Source organism: Oncorhynchus clarkii, chromosome 3, assembly GCF_045791955.1.
Source record: "Oncorhynchus clarkii lewisi isolate Uvic-CL-2024 chromosome 3, UVic_Ocla_1.0, whole genome shotgun sequence".
In the NCBI taxonomy this organism is placed as follows: domain Eukaryota; kingdom Metazoa; phylum Chordata; class Actinopteri; order Salmoniformes; family Salmonidae; genus Oncorhynchus; species Oncorhynchus clarkii.
In genome coordinates, this window is record NC_092149.1 from 78,514,761 (window position 1) to 78,532,965 (window position 18,205).

The following is an 18,205-nucleotide window of genomic DNA, read 5'->3' on the forward strand; positions in this document are numbered from 1 at the left end:
GAGATATCTGTCCTTAATTGGAGGGTTATGAGCCCAGCCTTCAAAGGAGGAGGGTTGCAGTCATCAAGACCAGCTGGGGCCCTCACTCTGTCTGTCTCTGTCTGTGTGTGTGTGTGTGAGAGGGGAGGAGGATGAGGACATGAGGGCCAATGAGAAACACGTGGGAGAGGTAAGTAGACAGTAATAATTGGTTATAAACACCCTGAGAAGTCATATAGGAGCTTTAGAGGGACGTTTGTTTAGCTGTTGTGTCTATAAGTCATCTGTTTTTCAGTGTGGTATACTGTCTATGTAAAGACTCGTTTGGGCAATGCAACTAGAGCAGGAAAAACTCATTTTTCTAGATGCACCTAGTTGGCAGAGAGAGGTCAAGCTGTCAGAAGAGGTGTGCATCCTAGTTCAGCGGTCGTGTTCTGTGGTCGTAGTTTAGTGAAACCACACACCCTCGTATAGTCCACCAACCCTAACATGTGAAAGCCTGTGATGTAATCAGCTCAAATCCTGTTAACTTCTCGCTGGAACATAATGTTTTAGCACCTGTGTGTGTGTGCACGCACTTCACCTCCGGGGCTATCAGAGGTTATCCGAGCCTGTCTAAGCCCCTTATGTAATTGACTGTCTCTTGTCCTGTGATTAGTGGTCATTTATTGCGGGCCGTAGTCAATCAAAATAGATGGCTGAGTTTCCCAGCCTTCCAGGCTAAGACAACTTCTTAGACGTCTTGTCCTGCGGTGTTGCAGGATTTGAAAACATTTTCTATTCAAAACATATATAATAATTTCAAACCTCACTGCGAGGCAGTGCCTCAGACCGCTGCGCCACTCGGGAGGCATAACATTATTTTCCTACTGCACAAACATGTTTTTTCTCTCTGTCATCGCCTCCAGACAGTCCACTCCCCTGGGTGAGGTCACCTGAGATATTCTGGTCCCCCAGAGCGTTTACAGACGGTCATCCTTCCTATGGACATTAATCCCAAATGGCCCTCCAGAGGATGATGAGAACGGCGTATAGCGGCCAGGGTGAAGTGTCCTTTAAGTGTCCCTGTGAGTTGACTCAGTCCACTTCTTCAAATGTCTGTGCCGCTGCCAGCCCCTGTATTTATGGGCCAGAATGGGAGATGTAGTGCTGCTGTAGAGCTGGGATCCTTTCACAGGACCTTGTTCCTGGCCAGGCTGCGTTTCAGAGCACTCAGCGGTCTGTCTCCACAGCCCAAAGGCTGTCATTAAAAGACGTGTGATTTATCAGAGAGAGGATGCGCTGTGAAGGTCGCAATTACACAAGAGACCATGCACTGCCTGGACTCTTGTCTTGTCTGTCCTCTGTTCTCTTCCCTTCCAGGGTTTTCTCTGGATCAAAAAGGGGCTTAGGTGGTGGGTGCGGCAGGGGGCGTGGCAATGGGCACGGTCAGAACGACTGAAGAGGCCCCCCATCTTGACCTTGTGGAGAATTGTTTGCATTTTTAAAGCACATTTTCTGAAATTCTACACATTTTGCCTTGGAGCTGACAGAAAATGTTATGGTTTTAAAAAACCTTTCCTGCGATTTGACATGGAGCTGAGAAAACATTGTGCATTGTTAAAGCTAATTTCCTGCAATTTTGTGTATTTTGACAAAGCTAATGCTGTTTGTTTTTGGTTGTGTTTCAGATATTTTTTTCCTCAATAGAAAATAATGGTAAATAATGTATTGTGTAATTTTGGAGTCACTTTTGTTGTAAATAAGAATAGAATATGTTTCTAAACTCTTCTACATTAATGAGGATACTACCTTGATTAGGGATAGTTCTGAATGAAACGTCAATAACGTGTCACACCCTGACCTTAGTATTCTTTGTTTTCCTTGTTATTTTGGTTAGGGGTTGATGTATCACCCATCACCCACATACATCACCCATGTCACACCCTGACCTAACCAAAATAACAAGGAAAACAAAGTCTAGGGTTTTTTGTATGTTTATGGGGCTGTCTCCATTCTAGGTATTTTGTATGTCTATGGTTGCCTAGATTGGTTCTCAATTAGAGGCAGCTGTCTATCGTTGTCTCTGATTGGGAACCATATTTAAGCAGCCATATTCTGTGGGTACTTTGTGGGTGATTGTTTCCTGTCTCTGTGTTCTCTGCACCAGATAGGACTGTTTGGGTATTGCCACGTTTGTTATTTTGTATTTTGTGTAGTGTTCACGTTTTTCGTCTTTCATTAATATATGTTGAAGACAAACCACGCTGCAATTTGGTCCGATCCCTACTACACCTCTTCAGACGAAGAGGAGGAAATCAGCCGTGACAGAATGTGAAAAAAACCTGGCAAACTGGACATCTGCTGACTAACAAATGTGTTTTTGTGTATGTTAAGCAAGAGATCATGCACACACACACACAAACTTTCTCTCTCCCTCTATTTTCATGTCTCTCCTCTCTCTCCCTGTCACTCTCTCTTTTCCTCTCTCCCTCCTTATTTATCTCTCCCTCTCCATTTTAAATTAAATGTCCTCCACTCTCATACTTACAGGAAGTCTTTACCCTTCCCATGGTGCACTGGTGGGTGGTGGAGGACTAAATTGGTGCTGTGTGTGTGTGTGTGTGTGTGTGTGGGTGTGTGTGGGGGGGGGGGTCCATCCAGGTGGCTGCTAAATATAAGCATAGTTACAAAGGTAGAGGGACACAGTTTGGTGCTGTTGGGGATTGTTTGTTATAAGCCTTATGATCTAACAACCAGGTGGAGCACTGACACTGTGTGTGTGTATGTGGGCGGGGGGCTGGCTGGCTTTCGGCCTGACACAGGCCCTCCCCGTTCTGAGCCACAGGTCAGGTGTGAATCCTGTGGAACAGATGGAAGGTGATACAATCACAGATGTGTGAATGGGGTGTATGTGTGTTGTTGGAGAGGGTTCTGGTCCCCTATGGTACATCTTATCTAGGGTGTAACTCATTCAATAACAAATTTGTGAAAATAATACCAATTACAGTACTAGCACAACGGTACCTGTTTGAGAGTATTTTAACACTACAAATGCAGACACTGCCATTATAAAGATGATCATCATTAATATTACACTTTCCAGGTGTTCAAAGTTCTTTCCATGGTACAGTATGGGAACAACTCACCTCGTTTTCTTTTCACTAACAATGTGATGGTTTAGTAAGAGATTGCTACAGGGGGAGGATATTTAGACAGAGACCATAATCCAGTAATAACCATAATAACAGTCATAACATAATGACATACTAATACATAATAACAATAATAACAGTAGTAACATAATAGCCATAATAAACAGTAATATCCTAACAGGAATAACAGTAATATAAGTCATAACAGTTATAACATAAGTTATTACATCTCAGTAATAACAACCATGACATTAATATCATAACAGTAATAACAGTCATAACTAGAGGTTGACCGATTATGATTTTTCAACGTCGATAACGATACCGATTATTGGAGGACCAAAAAAGGCCAATACTGATTAATCGGACCATGTAGTGTTGTAATTGTCATATATATATATATATATATATATATATATATATATATATATATATATATATATATAATGACAATTACAACAATACTGAATGAACAATGAACACTTTTATTTTAACTTAATATAATACATAAATAAAATCAATTTAGCCTCAAATAAATAATGAAACATGTTCAATTTGGTTTAAATAATGCAAACAAAGTGTTGGAGAAGAAAGTAAAAGTGCAATATGTGCCATGTAAAAAAGATTACGTTTAAGTTCCTTGCTCAGAACATGAGAACATGTGAAAGCTGGTGGTTCCATTTAACATGAGTCTTCAATATTCCCAGGTAAGAAGTTTTAGGTTGTAGTTATTATAGGAATTATAGGACTATTTCTCTCTATACCATTTGTATTTCATATACCTTTGACTATTGGATGTTCTTATAGGCACTTTAGTATTGTCAGCCTAATCTCGGGAGTTGATAGGCTTGAAGTCATAAACAGAGCTGTGCCTCAAGCATTGCTAAGAGCTGCTGGCAAACGCATTAAAGTGCTGTTTCAATGAATGCTTACGAGCCTGCTGCTGCCTACCACCGCTCAGTCAGACTGCTCTATCAAATATCACATCATATACTCAATTATAATAAAAACACACAGAAATACGATCCTTTGGTGATTAATATGGTCAAATCTGGAAACTATCATTTCGAAAACAAAACGTTGATTCTTTCAGTAAAATACGGAACCGTTCCGTTTCGCAACTAGCCAGGTGGACCAAACTGTTGCATATACCCTGACTCTGATTGACCTGAACGCAAGAGAAGTGACACAATTTCCCCTGGTTAATATTGCCTGCTAAAATGAATTTCATTTAACTACATATGCAGGTTAAAAATATATACTTGTGTAGTGATTTAAGAAAGGCGTTGTTGTTTACGGTTAGGTAGACTTGCACAACAATTGTGCTTTTTCGCGAATGCGCTTTTGTTAAATCATTACCCTTTTGGCGAAGTTGAGGTAGGCTGTGATTCGATGATAAATTAACAGGCACTGCATTGATTATACACAATGCAGAACAAGCTAGTTAACGTAGTAATACCATCAACCATGTGTAGTTAACTAATGATTATGTGGAGATTGTTTTTATAAGAAAAGTTTAATGCAAGCTAGCAACTTACCTTGGCTCCTTGCAGGTCCCTTTGATGCTGAACTCGCGTAACAGGTGGTCAGCCTGCCATGCAGTCTCCCTCGGCCATAATGCCGATTGTTGAGAAAACTTGAAATCATCCCGAGGCCAATTTAATCAGTCGACCTCTAGTTATAACTAAAAAATACAAACACCCACCACTGTTATAATTCAACAATACAAACACACACACCACTGCTATAACTCAACCATACAAACACAAACCACTGTTATAACTCAACAATACAAACAACCACCACTGTTATTACTCAACAATACAAACACCCACCACTGCTATAACTCAACCATACAAACACAAACCACTGTTATAACTCAACAATACAAACAACCACCACTGTTATTACTCAACAATACAAACACCCACCACTGCTATAACTCAACCATACAAACACAAACCACTGTTATAAATCAACAATACAAACAACCACCACTGTTATTACTCAACAATACAAACACCCACCACTGCTATAACTCAACCATACAAACACCCACCACTGTTATAACTAGAGGTCGACCAATTAATCGGAAAGGCCGATTAATTAGGGACGAATTTAAGTTTTCATAACAATCGGAAATGGTATTTTTGGGCGCCGATTTATTAGTTTTTTATACCTTTATTTAACTAGGCAAGTCAGTTAATTAAGAACACATTCTTATTTTCAATGACGGCCTAGGAACAGTGGGTTAACTGCCTCGTTCAGGGGCAGAACGACAGATTTTCACCTTGTCAGCTCGGGGGACCCAATCTTGCAACCTTACAGTTAACTAGTCCAATGCAATAACGACCTGCCTCTCTCTCATTGCACTCCACAAGGAGACTGACTGCCTGTTACGTGAATGCAGTAAGCCAAGGTAAGTTGCTAGCTAGCATTAAACTTATATTATAAAAAACAATCAATCATAATCACTAGTTAACTACACATGGTTGATGATATTACTAGATATTATCTAGTGTGTCCTGTGTTGCATATAATCTGACTGAGCATACAAGCATCTGACTGAGCAGTGGTAGGCAGAATTAGGAGCGTAAACATTCATTCAAACAGCACTTTTGTGCATTTTGCCAGCAGCTCTTCGTTGTGCGTCAAGCATTGCGCTGTTTATGACTTCAAGCCTATCAACTCCCGAGATGAGGCTGGTGTAACCGAAGTGAAATGGCTAGCTAGTTAGCGCGCGCTAATAGCGTTTCAAACGTAACTCGCTCTGAGGCTTCTAGTAGTTGTTCCCCTTACTCTGCATGGGTAACGCTGCTTCGAGGGTGGCTGTTGTCAATGTGTTCCTGGTTCGAGCCCAGGGAGGAGCGAGGAGAGGGATGGAAGCTATACTGTTACACTGGCAATACTAAAGTGCCTATAAGAACATCTAATAGTCAAAGGTTAATGAAATACAAATGGTATAGAGGGAAATAGTCCTATAATTCCTATAATAACTACAACCCAAAACTTCTTACCTGGGAATATTGAAGACTCATGTTAAAAGGAACCACCAGCTTTCATATGTTCTCATGTTCTGAGCAAGGAACTTAAACGTTAGCTTTCTTACATAGCACATATTGCACTTTTACTTTCTTCTCCAACACTTTGTTTTTGCATTATTTAAACCAAATTGAATTAATTATTTATTTGAGGCTAAATTGATTTGATTGATGTATTATATTAAGTTAAAGTGTTCATTCAGTATTGTTGTAATTGTCATTATTACAAATAAATATATATTTTTTTAAATCGTCCGATTAATTGGTATCGGCTTTTTTGGTCCTCCAATAATCGGTATCGGCGTTGAAAAATCATAATCGGTCGACCTCTAGTTATAACTCAACAACCTACAAACACCCACCACTGCTATAAGTCAACAACCTACAAACACCCACCACTGTTATAACTCAACAATACAAACACCCACCTCTGCTATAAGTCAACAACCTACAAACACCCACCACTGCTATAACTCAACAATACAAACACCCATTGCTGCTATAACTCAACAATACAAACACACACCTCTGCTATAACTCAACAATACAAACACCCACCACTGTTATAACTCAACAATACAAACACCCACCACTGCTATAACTCAACAATACAAATACACACCACTGCTATAACTCAACCTATAAATACCAACCCGTGTTATAATTTAACACAGACACACACCCCTGTTGTCATTCATCAAGAATACAAAGACACACCCATTAAACTGTCCTGCTGCACACAAATAACTAGGGCTGAGAATTGCCAGGGACCTCACAATACGATATTACCATGACACTTAGTTGCCGATAACATTTGTACTGCAATTCTATATGTATCACGATTCTACAAATATGTATTGTGATCCGATACTAAGATTTTAATGCGATTCGATGTTCCAAACATATTGCTCACTGTTATGTCTGCAGCAGAGGGACAAGAGAGAGCCATGAAAAACAAGTATTGATATAGTATCGTCTAAAATAACATTGTGACACAGAACTATTGATGATTTTTTTGCCCCATCACTACAAAGAACACACTGCCAAGGTAGCAGAGTTCCCTCAGCAACCACAATCAGTAAAAGCCCTCTGGGTTTCACCTTCTCCATGCTGCAGAAGGACACCATTTCAAAAGAGTGAAACTGTGACTCACACTTTGTTTTGGTATCGGGATTTTACTCGTTGTTTTTTGCATTCATCACACATCACCTTAGAAATGCTTTTGGTTCAAGGACTGTAGGTTGATCCAAAAATAGATTGGTGTATGCTGCTGAATATATTACACAGAAATCATGTTTCTTTTATTCCTCACCTCTTTTTCCGTCAGATGAGTCTTGGTTTTGATTTGTTAGGTGATGGCTCGCTGTTCTAAAACAAACGTAGCCCTGTCTGTAGATCCCAGACAAAGAAAGAAGGAATCCGACCACTTCAAAGCCTCTACCACATACACTCCCAAACCAAAACTGTTAGCTAGCTTATGGGGATAATTCCTAAAACTCTTCGTCCTTGGCACTTGTGTCTTTTCGTTTCTCATCATTTCTCTCAAAATGGCATAACTACCGGCACTTCGTTCAATTTGTCTAATACAATGGACCATAACACTGTTGGGTTTTATTCAAACAGCTGTTAAAGCCAATAATGCTACGGTTTAAATGGTCCGGACAGCGAGCTGCCAACGACCGCCTGCCAAACTACCATTGAATGTCCAGAGGACTGGCATGGCCACTGTGTGACTGGTTCAATTTGACTTGAACCAGTCACCGTAGCCAACTTGAAGTTAGCCCTCAAGTAAACTCAATTAAAACTCAAGTAAAAGTCGCCCGGTAAAATACTAGAGGAAAAGTATTTGCTTTTAAATATACTTAAGTATCAAAAGTACATGTAATTTCTAAAATACATATAAGTATCAAAAGTAAAAAGTATAAATAATTTAAAATTCCTTATATTAAAAAAACAGACGGCAATGTTTTTTTTCTTATTTTTTACAGATAGCCAGGGGCACACTCCAACACTCAGAAGAGACTCAGAGGCTGAAGAAATTTGGCTTGTCACCCAAAACCCTGACAAACTTTTACAGATGCACAATCGAGCGCATCCTGTCGGGCCGTATCACAGCCTGGTATGGCAACTGTCCCGCCCTCAACCGCAAGGCTCTCCAGAGAGTGGTGAGGTCTGCACAACGCATCACCGGGGGCAAACTAGCTGCCCTCCATGACACCTACAGCACCCGATGTCACAGGAAGGCCAAAAGATCATCAAGGACAACAACCACCCGAGCCACTGCCTGTTCTCACCGCTACCATCCAGAAGGTGAGGTCAATACAGGTGCATCAAAGCTGGGACCGAGAGACTGAAAAACAGCTTCTATCTCAAGGCCATCAGACTGTTAAACAGCAATCACTAACATAGAGAGGCTGCTGCCTACATTGAGACCCAATCACTGGCAACTTTAATAAATGGATCACTAGTCACTTCATACAATGCACTCTAAATAATGGCACTTTAATAATGTTTACATATTTTACATTACTCATATCACATGTATATACTGTATTTTATACCATCTATTGCACCTTGCCTATGCCGCTCGGCCATCGCTCCTCCACATATTTATATGTACATATTCTCATTCACCCCTTTAGATGTGTGTATTAGGTAGTTGTTGGGGAATTGTTAGATTAAATTGTTAGATTTTACTGCACTGTCAGAACTAGAAGCACAAGCATTTTGCTACACTTGCACTAACATCTACTAACCATCTGTATGTGGCAAATACAATTTGATTTGATTTTAGTAACGTTAGTTGGATGGAGGACAGGACACCTCCAATCTCACATTATAGAAAGGCATGGTCCTCCTTAATCAAACGTACTTCTTATGCCACAGACAGGGTTTCACCACACACACACGCGTGGAACATATGACCTTATATTGCTAATTTAACATGCAGTCTAAATAAATGAAATTATCTAATTTCATGAGCTAACAGTACTGTGTTAAACTCAAATGAGTCAAACACAGGAAGGCGTAATACAATTGGACAGCTATGAACAGGCAAATATTTACATAAAGATTCCATACAAAGTAGGAAAGTAGGCTGTTAAATGTGTGATTTGGCTACAATGTTGCCGCACTAGGTATTGCATGCTTTAATTGGGATCCAAGGGATCCTAAATCTATCAAGTAGTAGGCTCATGAATGATGTTGATAGCCTAGGATAAAAAAAACTATTTTAACGGTGCAGTTGGCTATGGTTCTTTCATCATTCTGACCGTGCAAAGATAAACCCGTTAACCTAAACCGTTCAGGCTATTTATTTGCTACTGAATATTCTTGCTTAATTATGTTTAATTTATATGTCCATTCTAGAAACCAAATCGACCGCTGGCTGAATCTCTTGTAGCCACATATTTTGCCAATTGACTGCTCGTCATTACAATGTAGTCTACCGCGGGGCTGTTAGCACAACGCGCTCTGAAGCGTGAGGAGCAACTGCCTGCAAATCCTGCGGGGAGCCATTAAAGCCTTACCTAGGAAATATGTTTGTCTTCATTGTTTTAGAAGGCAGGCTAGTGTCCGTTTTTTCCTCCGTTAACCGAGCTGTGCGGGCAGTGGTCCGGTTTCACAGCGCTGTTTGAAATCAGATTCATGAAAGCTGCACATTCGGTGTCGTCTCACATTGTCGCAAGCCTTTTTCGTGCACCCTCAGCATGAGAGTGGTGGGCGGAGCCTCGATGTCTCTTTTGCTTTGAGGTTGTAACCTAGCGTGAAATATATCGCCTTTGAGTGTTTGGGATCAACCACGAGTTTATTTGAAGCCTTCCTAAACATGAATAATACCTTGCGCCCAGTTCATAGCGCATGGACTCTACAAGGTGTCCAAAGCGTTCCACAGGGATGCTGGCCCATGTTGACTCCAATGCTTCCCACAGTTGTGTCAAATTGGCTGGATGTCCTTTGGGTGGTGGACCATTCTTGATACATACAGGAAACTGTTGAGGGTGAAAAACTAAGCAGCTTTGAAATTCTTGATACAAACTAGGCCGCTTGCCACGTACTACCATACCACGTTCAAAGGCGCTTAAATATTTTGTCTTGTCCATTCACCATCTGAATGGCACACATACACAATACATCTCAATTGTCTCAAGGCTTAAAAAAAAACCTTCTCTAACCTGTCTTCTCACCTACACTGATTGAAGTGGATTTAACAAGTGACATCAATAAGGGATCATAGCTTTAACCTAGATTCACCTGGTCAGTCTACATCAGTGGTTCCCAACCTTTTTCAGTTACTGTACTACAAACTGAATGTTGCTCTGCCCGTAGTACCCCCTCATAGTGTATTTGACCAGTAGGCCTACGGTCTCATGACTCTTCTCAAGTACCCCCAGTGGTCCTAGTACCCCTGTGGTTAGGAAGCACTGGTCTAGGTCATGGAAAGAGCAGGTGTTCTTAATGTTTTGTACATTCAGTGTATAATAATACGCTTTGATGTAGAAAATGGAAACTTAAATATTTCCCTCATAGGCCTGCTTGTGTGGTGACAACTCATAGCCTATCATGAAAAACTTGGAGCCTAATATGCTTGACTGCTAAATCTGTCAAATCAGTATTCAGACTTACATGATGAAGACATATTATATCTAGGACGCTTAATAGCAAAGTCACATTTATATGTAGTCCCATGGAGGGAGGCATGGCCGTTGCATGTGTTTGTGTGTGTGTGTGTGTGTGTGTGTGTGTATCTTACTGACTTTTCCTAGACTTACCTTACCTGGTGCCCCTACATCACCTGGTGCCCCTACATCACCTGGCGCCTTTGTGTGTGTATCGTGTGTGTGCTTTTGTGTGTGTATCGTGTGTGTGCTTTTGTGTGTATATCGTGTATGTGCGCTTTTTTCTGAGCATATCGTGTTTGTGTTTGTTTGAGCTCCACTTTTGGTTTGTGTGTGTTCGTCTTTATGTGTGTGTGTGTGTGTGTGTGTGTGTGTGTGTGTGTGTGTTTAAACTGTCTGTGGGTGTGTGTTTTCCTGCGCCGCTGCCTGTGTGTTTGTGCGCTGCTCACTTAATTGTCTCATCAGTAAATGTCAAACGTCCAAATGGCTCCACGTCCCAATTTATTTATTCATTTGTGCTCCATCAGACGCAGCCACTGCTGTAGCACACTGCAATTACAACAGAACACAGACATATTACCGTGAATAATAAATCACTACACAGAGAGAAGCTGGCCAGCCAGATGGCCATGTACTGTCACAGTTACACAGAGAAAAGCTGGCCAGCCAGATGGCCATGTACTGTCACAGTTACACAGAGAAAAGCTGGCCAGCCAGATGGCCATGTACTGTCACAGTTACACAGAGAGAAGCTGGCCAACCAGATGGCCATGTACTGTCACAGCTCACAGAGAGAAGCTGTCCAGCCAGATGGCCATGTAGAAGCTGGCCAGCCAGTTGGCCATGTACTGTCACAGTTACACAGAGAGAAGCTGGCCAGGCGGATGGCCATGTACTGTCACAGCTACACAGAGAGAAGCTGTCCAGCCAGATGGCCATGTAGAAGCTGGCCAGCCAGATGGCCATGTACTGTCACAGTTACACAGAGAGAAGCTGGCCAGGCGGATGGTCATGTACTGTCACAGCTACACAGAGGGAAGCTGTCCAGCCAGATGGCCATGTAGAAGCTGGCCAGCCAGATGGCCATGTACTGTCACAGTTACACAGAGAGAAGCTGTCCAGCCAGATGGCCATGTAGAAGCTGACCAGCCAGTTGGCCATGTACTGTCACAGTTACACAGAGAGAAGCTGGCCAGGCGGATGGCCATGTACTGTCACAGCTACACAGAGAGAAGCTGTCCAGCCAGATGGCCATGTAGAAGCTGGCCAGCCAGATGGCCATGTACTGTCACAGCTACACAGAGAGAAGCTGGCCAGGCGGATGGCCATGTACTGTCACAGCTACACAGAGAGAAGCTGTCCAGCCAGATGGCCATGTAGAAGCTGGCCAGCCAGTTGGCCATGTACTGTCACAGCTACACAGAGAGAAGCTGGCCAGCCAGTTGGCCATGTACTGTCACAGCTACACAGAGAGAAGCTGGCCAGCCAGTTGGCCATGTACTGTCACAGCTACACAGAGAGAAGCTGGCCAGCCAGTTGGCCATGTATTTAGAGAGAACAGACTTAAAGAGAGAGCAATACCTTTTATTTCATTTGACCTTTGTTTTAGCAGGTATAGGGCGTACTAGATACTGTATACTGGCTTAGAGCATATTTGGGTTTGGCCGGGGTAGGCCGTCATTGTAAATAAGAATTTGTTCTTAACCGACTTGCCTAGTTAAATAAAGGTTAAATAAAATAAATATATTGTCGTACAGCAATAACCTATAGGAAAAACATTGTAGATGAATAAATAGTAGCAGCAGAGATGACCCATGCAGCTTAGACTAACAGAGGATGTGCTGCACTAAAATACTGACACACACAAAATCACAGAACACCACCAAAACTCACTAATACTAATACACTAATACAACCTTTACACAGAAACATCCATGTATACACACACTTACAGATCTATTTACTGAAAATGAATGCGTGATTAGTTGCACACACTCACACATAGACTTCACCACTCGGGGCGGCAGGGTAGCCTAGTGGTTAGAGCGTTGGACTAGTAACCAGAAGGTTGCAAGTTCAAATCCCTGAGCTGACAAGTTCCAAATCTGTCATTCTGCCCCTGAACAGAGTTCCTAGGCTATCATTGAAAATAAGAATTTGTTCTTAACTGACTTGCCTAGTTAAATAAAGGTAAAATAAATAAAATACCCCCCCCCCCCCCCACACACATATGCATAGACAGACGTACACACAAACACTCATAGATGTCCTCAGAGCATATGACTCAGACTGTCACAGATGAGCTGTCACTGTGTGAATTCTCTCCCACCTCAAATTACATAATGTATGTATGTTGGGTGTGTATGTGAGTGAGCGTGTCTGTGTACATTGTCTGTATGGCCTAAGCAGTTTCAGGATATAAGTAATATTAAGTTGCCTCAGGCTATCCTGAAACCTCTCTCTTCTCCTCCCCCCTCCTGTACCCCTGAGCTCTGAACCAGGTGCTCATCATCTTATCCAGGTATGCCAGTGTCCATATATGTACAGTACAGAGTGTCAATCATCAAGACTTCATATCCCTGTCTTTGTACCCGGGCTTGGATTATAGTGATTGACTGATGTGTGTGAATATCTCACCTTTCAACACTCCTCTGAGCCGTTTCTTTGAACATAGAAATTTACCAGGCCCGGCTGCTTTAAATACTAAGAATATGCATGTGAACCTGCATCTGGCCTCCTATTGGAATACTTAGATTACTCTCCTCATTACCATATTACCCTTATCCTCACCATCGTGACTCTCCTCCTCACCATTTTAGATTACTCTCCTCATCCTCCTCACAATCTTAGATTACTCTCCTCCTCACCATCTTAGATGACTCTCCATCTTAGATTACTCTCCTCCTCACCATCGTAGATTACTCTCCTCCTCACCATCGTAGATTACTCTCCTCCTCACCATTTTAGATTACTCTCCTCCTCACCATTTTAGATTATTTTCCTCATTTTAGATGTCTCTCCTCCGCACCATTGGAGATTACTCTCCTCATTTTAGATTACTCTCCTCACCATTGGAGATTACTCTCCTCATTTTAGATTACTCTCCTCCTCACCATCTTAGATTACTCTCCTCATTTTAGATTACTCTCCTCATTTTAGATTACTCTCCTCACCATTGGAGATTACTCTCCTCATTTTAGATTAATCTCCTCCTCACCATCGTAGATTTCTCTCCTCTTCACCATTTTAGATTACTCTCCTCCTCACTATTGGAGATTACTCTCCTCATTTTAGATTAATCTCCTCATCACCATCGTAGATTTCTCTCCTCTTCACCATTTTAGATTACTCTCCTCCTCACTATTGGAGATTACTCTCCTCATTTTAGATTAATCTCCTCCTCACCATCGTAGATTTCTCTCCTCTTCACCATTTTAGATTACTCTCCTCCTCCTCACCATCGTAGATTTCTCTCCTCTTCACCATTTTAGATTACTCTCCTCCTCACCGTCGTAGATTTCTCTCCTCTTCACCATTTTAGATTACTCTCCTCCTCACCATCTTAGATTACTCTCCTCATTTTAGATTACTCTCCTCATTTTAGATTACTCTCCTCCTCACCATTGGAGATTACTCTCCTCATTTTAGATTAATCTAAAATGAGGAGAGTAATAGATTAATCTAAAATGAGGAGAGTAATCTCCAATGGTGAGGAGAGTAATCTAAAATGAGGAGAGTACTCTCCTCCTCATCATCTTAGATTAGTCTCCTCATTTTAGATTACTCTCCTCCTCCTCACCATTGGAGATTACTCTACTCATTTTCGATTACTTTCCTTCTCACCATCTTAGATTACTCTACTCATTTTAGATTAGTCACCTTATTTTAGATTGTGCTCATCCTCACCATTTTAAATTACTCTCCTTACCATCAAAGACACACTCTCCTTCTTCCATGCCCCCCATTTGAGATGAAATCACCTCTCTCATTAGCGGGTGGGCTTTATCACTTCCTCTCACTGATGGCGTTGGTGCTGTAGTTCGGTAGCTTCCTGTCTGATGTTTTGAAACTGTAGAGCAGTGTTTGGGTGAGGAGAGCGTGATTAGCGTGTCGCCAATGTGGTTTCCTTAATCTCCTAATGAATTAGTCTCTATGTCATCATTATCATTATCTGATTATGTCATCACTGTTACTGTGGTCCTCGTCTTCCTGCTCTCTTTCTCAACGCTGTCATCATCATCATCATCATCATTTTCTGTTCAGTATTATGATCATATAATGGAGTCAGGGAGTGTATCATCTTCTTCATTTTTGGTTTCTAAACATCCTCTGAACATCTGGTCATTGCTCGGATCCATCCCAACGTGTCGTTCGCCGTCACTGTAATCAGGGCTGTTAGCGACGCAAAGGAGCATAGCCGTTTCCATAGCGATGGAGCCATCTTATCTCCGCGGTCATCCTAGTCATTTTATCCCATCTGTTTCCACTGCTTAGCGTGTCGCCACTGATTAAGTCAAAATGTCACAAAGCAGTGTTGACACAACACCCGTCCGGGTACAACTGGTTTGGCTCTTAGAAGATGGGCCGAAGGCAGGGACACCAGGAACAGCATTTTGACTTGGATTATAGCATTCTTTATAATGTTCTCTATGGGTTTTAAACTTCTGTGCATTGAGAGGTGACTCCATTATTAACCTCACCCCTAACCCTCAAGTTGTAGTTGTCCTTGATTGAATAGTTGTGATGACATAGCCAATCATGTCCTTGGTAGCATGGCCATCTAAAAGTAATGCATGGCCATCTAGTAGTCAGGGTTGGGGTCAACATCAAATCAAATTTTATTAGTCACAGGGTTAGCAGATGTTAATGCGAGTGTAGCTTGTGCTTCTAGTTCCGACAGTGCAGTAATATCTAACAAGTAATCTAACAATTCCCCAACAACTACCTAATACACACAAATCCAAAGGGATGGATTAAGAGTATCTACATATAAATATATGGATGAGCAATGGCCGAGCGGCATAGGCACGATGCAATAGATGGTATAAGATACAGTATATACTGTACATATGAGATGAGTAAGATATGTAAACATTATTAAAGTGGCATTGTTTAAAGTGACTAGTTAGTCTATGTAGGCAGCAGCCTCTCTGAGTTAGTGATTGCTGTTTAGCAGTCTGATAGCTTTGAGATAGAACATGGCAGGGTTGGGGTCAACATGGCATGGGGTCAACATGGCAGGGTTGGGGTTTTCAATGCTTTTCAATGAGAAACATTTTGAATTAGAATTGGAGTTTGGTTTCGGGATTGAATCGGAATTTACCCCAACCCTGATGCATGGGCAACAGCAGGCATGCTTAATAGGTTGAGCCAATCTCTGACCACTGCTGGCAAGATTTGATGTCCGTCTCAAATTGATTAATTACAGTGAGTGACGTGGATCTGTAGACATGTTCTGCGGCACATGCAGCATTTGACTTGACGAATAACAATAAAACTGAAAGATTCTTGGAATCTGTGGGCGTAGCAGGACTGGTAGGATGACTGACAGTAGTGAGGGTGAACAGGTGGTCGTGGGTCAGGTGACTGAGAGGAATGGAGGAGACTGAGGCAGGAATTGCTTTAACCACAAAGTGATCGATTTACTGAATATTTTCTTTGTGTGCTGCATAACAAAGGAAACAGAATGACGTGTATCCAATCAAATCCATAATCACAAAAGCCAAAGTATAATACTAATTATTCTCATCATTAACATAATAAATTAATGCAGCAATTCAGTTCAATATGAAGCATGATTATTTTTTAGTTGGTATTTTACCCCCTTTTTCTCCCCAATTTCATGATATCCAATTACGATCTTGTCTCATCGCTGCAACTCCCCAACGGGCTCGGGAGAGGCAAAGGTCGAGTCAAAAGTCCTCCAAAACATAAGTCGCTAGAGCGCAATGAGCCAAGTAAAGCCCCCCCGGCCAAACCCTCCCCTAACCCGGACGATGCTGGGCCAAACCCTCCCCTAACCCGGACAAAGCTGGGCCAAACCCTCCCCTAACCCGGACGATGCTGGGCCAAACCCTCCCCTAACCCGGACAAAGCTGGGCCAAACCCTCCCCTAACCCGGGCAAAGCTGAGCCAATTATGCACCGCCCTATGGGACTCCCGGTTATGGATCAAACCCGCGTTTGCAGTGACACCTCAAGGACTGCGATGCAGTGCCTTAGTCCACTGAGCCATTAGGGAGGACCAATACGAAGTATGATTGAGTCATTTAGGATCATAACCATTCATCATAATCCTGATAACGATAATGCAAATAAATCAATCAGCTATCAGTTATTCAATCTATAATCTAAATCAGTTTGATGGACCATTGAACATTAACATAACATAATAGGTTTGAAGCGTGAACTCCAAGTCGCGCTCTGCAGTAATAACTATAAACAATAACTGATGGCCCTCTCTCCCGAGCGCTATATATATCTGTATATATATATATATATATATTTTACATTTAACTAGGCAAGTTAGTTAAGAACAAATTATTATTTACAATGACTGCCTACCCCGGCCAAACCTGGATGACACTAGGCTAATTGTCCTATGGGACTCCCAATCATGGCCAGATGTTATACAGTCCAGATTCAAACCAGGGACTGTAGTGACGCCTCTTGCACTGAGATGCAGTGCTTCAGACCGCTGTGCCACTCGGGAGCCCAAATAAATAGTTCAGATGAGAGATACGGACATGAATTAAAGCGCTATTCCACCAACTACATGGACCATCTCCACAAACACTTTGACACAAAGAGAAAGGTACACCACTACAAACCCACAACACAAAATGCTCGATAACCCATACAACAATACCACAATGTATGTGTTTGCAGAGTGAGTGTGATAGCGGCCATGTGCGTATGCGTGTTTCTGTAACTGTGTGTGTGTGTGTGTCTCTTCACAGTCCACACTGTTCCATAAGGTGTACTTTAATTTGTTTGTTTTTTGTCTGATTCTACTGCTGCATCAGTTACCTGATGTGGAATAGAGTTCCATGTAGTCATGGCTCTATGTAATACTGTGCACCTCTCATAGTTTGTTCTGGATTTGGAGATTGTGAAGAGACCTCTGGTGGTATGTCTTGTGGGATATGCATGGGTGTCTGAGCTGTGTGCTAGTATTTTAAACAGACAGTTCGGTGCATTCAGCTTGTCAACACTTCTTACAAAAACATGTAGTGAATGAAGTATCTCTCCTCCACTTTGAGCCATGAGAGATTGACATGCATATCATTAATGTTAGCTTTCCATTTGCATTTAAGGGCCTGCCGGGCTGCCCTGTTCTGAGCTAATTGTAAAAGTCCCTCTTTTTGACACCTGACCACACAACTGAACAATAGTCCAGGTGTGACAAAACTAGGGCCTGTGGGACCTGCCTT

The 18,205-nt window shown here is 41.9% G+C and overlaps 1 protein-coding gene across 2 annotated transcripts in view; it reads right to left on the reverse strand.

Annotated features, from left to right (window-relative positions):
* LOC139405057 (beta-galactoside alpha-2,6-sialyltransferase 2-like) overlaps positions 1–10,111 on the reverse strand; it is an 84,156-nt gene extending 74,045 nt beyond the window's left edge. The window contains exon 1 of one of the 2 annotated variants that reach the window (XM_071147558.1): positions 9,685–10,111. The gene's annotated coding sequence lies outside the window, so the exon portion shown is untranslated. Of the gene's footprint in view, positions 1–4,651; positions 4,780–9,684 lie in introns of those variants that run through there. The other variant, XM_071147559.1, reaches the window with a different exon arrangement.
* Between the last annotated feature and the right edge of the window lie 8,094 nt (positions 10,112–18,205).